The sequence below is a fragment of the Protobothrops mucrosquamatus genome, unplaced genomic scaffold (genome assembly GCF_001527695.2).
Source record: "Protobothrops mucrosquamatus isolate PMUCROS unplaced genomic scaffold, P.Mucros_1.0 scaffold15353, whole genome shotgun sequence".
NCBI classification, from domain to species: domain Eukaryota; kingdom Metazoa; phylum Chordata; class Lepidosauria; order Squamata; family Viperidae; genus Protobothrops; species Protobothrops mucrosquamatus.
This window is the reverse complement of record NW_015401121.1, coordinates 10,682-13,181: the sequence shown is the minus strand read 5'-3', so window position 1 is coordinate 13,181 and position 2,500 is coordinate 10,682. Positions and strand designations below refer to the sequence as shown.

General features: G+C 39.0%; 1 long non-coding RNA gene across 1 annotated transcript; it reads right to left on the bottom strand.

Annotated features, from left to right (window-relative positions):
- Positions 1-26: 26 nt before the first annotated feature.
- LOC107301659 lies at positions 27-2,337 on the bottom strand. Its single transcript, XR_001549316.1, has 3 exons — positions 2,261-2,337; positions 1,918-2,027; positions 27-148 (listed from the first exon to the last, which is right to left on the bottom strand). It is a non-coding gene; the product is annotated as an uncharacterized LOC107301659 (long non-coding RNA).
- Positions 2,338-2,500: the final 163 nt, after the last annotated feature.

Genomic DNA, 2,500 nt, shown 5'->3' with positions numbered 1-2,500 from the left:
TAAAATAAAGACAGGCCTACCTTTCATAAAGCTCTTCACGGAGGGACATATTTCTGGAGTGGACGGAGCTGTCAATCTTTAAACGATCTAAAATATAACTTGGGATAGAATGACCTTCTTCCAGAAGCAGAGCCAAATTAAAGAATCCCTGGAAGAGATAAAATGATGGTTAATTGGACAGCCTTGCTAGCAAGATTCCTGTCATGGATAGAATGGAATGGAATAAAATAAAAAATAGAATAGAATAGAATAGAATAGAATAGAATAGAGTAGAGTAGAGTAGAGTAGAGTAGAGTAGAGTAGAGTAGAGTAGAGTAGAGTAGAGTAGAGTAGAGTAGAGTAGCGTAGCGTAGCGTAGAGTAGAGTAGAGTAGAGTAGAGTAGAATATAGAATAGAAAATAGAATAGAAAATAGAATAGAATAGAATAGAATAGAATAGAATAGAATAGAATAGAGTAGAATATAGAATAGAATAGAAAATAGAATAGAAAATAGAAAATAATAGAATAGAATAGAAAATAGAAAAGAAAAGAACAGAACAGAAAAGAATAGAATAGAAAATAGAATAGAAAAGAATAGAATATAAAATAGAATAGAATAGAATTAAGAATAGAATAGAAATAAGAATAGAATAGAATAGAATAGAATAGAAATAAGAATAGAATAGAATAGAAAATAGAATAGAATAGAATAGAATAGAATAGAATAGAATAGAATAGAATTCTTAATTGGCCAAGTGCGAATGGACACACAAGGAATTGGTCTCCGGTGCGTACGCTCTCAGTGTACATACAAACAACAAACTGATAAATCATGATCACCATCATCATAATACAATCCCCATAAATCATAAGATAGTCATAGTCACTCAGTGATAGTCATCGGATACTAAATAAAAGCAATCAACATAAATCATCAGATTACAAACAACAAAGTTATCGTCATGAGAAGCTAAGGAATTAGCTAATAGGAAAGATGAGAAGAATAACAGTAATACAGCCCTACTAAGGGGTTTGACACCCCGGGGCATAGGACAGTGTTGTGGGAATTAGTTGTTTAGCAAATTGTCTAGTTATTTTGGCGTGCAATGCCGTACAGCGTCGTCTTGAGGGGAGGAGTTGAAACAGTTTGTGTCCAGGATGTGAGGGGTCTCTAGATATTTTCTCAGCCCTCTTTCTGGCCTGTGCAGGATACCAGTCCTCAATGGAAGGCAGGCTGGTTGAGATTGTTTTTTCTGCAGTCCTAACTATCTGTTGAAGTCTGTCCCTGTCGTGTATGGTTGCTGTGCCAAACCAGCTATAGAGACATAGCCTGGAACCAGGATTGGGTGTCTGAATCTGGCTTTGGTGTGCTTCTAAGGGACCGTCTGCTCCATACAGGGGAAGCTTGATCAGAGCCTTACGCCATTTTCTGGAACCGTGAACTGAGATGTGTTATAGTTCTGATCCAGATAGCATAAACTCCACGAAAATGGTTTTAAACAAATATTTATTGTCCAGAAATCCTAAGCAGAGACATACTTTGATGTAGATACATCCGGTCATATTCATATCTGTCCATTCTCATAGGTAAAAAGGGATAATTCCCCATCTCAGCTAGGCATGGATACAGATGCTAATCGATGCGTGCATGATGCTTGATAGACAAAGGATTTTACAACCTTGGCACTGTAGCCAGGACATCCTGTAATAAACTTTGAAGCCCCTCCCACTGACTAGATAAAATATAGGACTGACTAACAACTAGACTACATTTCCCAGAGGCCATCTCTTAAGGAGACAGCGTTTAACCCTTCGAATGCTAAATGCTCTAACACAGTTCTTAAGCTAAATATATGTTCTGGCCAGAGTTACACTGGTCCAGCACACGCCATTTTTAAAGATTTCATCTTAGACATGCTAACCATCTGCTACTCACCTGCGCATCGTCCTTCAACGCTGCTTGTGCATACATGTGTGCTGACATATCCAAATTTCTGGTCTGGTTCTGATAACCGTAATAGTAAAAATCTCCCACTTTCAAGTAAGCTATGGAAAGAAAGGCCCGTGTTAAAGCTTGTGCAAATGTCTTTGTTATATTTAACTGAACAGGTTATGTTTTTAAACACGGGTGCCCAGAACTTCAGCATCAGCACCAAATGATGTCAATCAGCGAGTGCTTCTGATTCAACGGTGGGCGACGCACAAAACGAGCCGAGTATATTCCATCACTCCACGATACTCAGATGGCGTTGTGTTTTTTAATCGGCCGGCATACGTACCAAACGAGGGAGCGTTGCTTTGAGAAATGGAGAAATTGTAGTACTTCCAAACACAGTCAGTGGCGAAGTATCTTCTTGACAAGTCCTGGGAAGCAAAATGAGGAAAAAATGACATTGTGAAAAGGAGGAAGAGGAGGAGAAGGAGAAGAAGAAGAGGAAGAGGAGGAGGAGAAGGAGAAGAGGAGGAGGAGGAAAAGAAGAAGAGGAAGAGGAGGAGGAGGAGGAGGAGGAGGAGGAGGA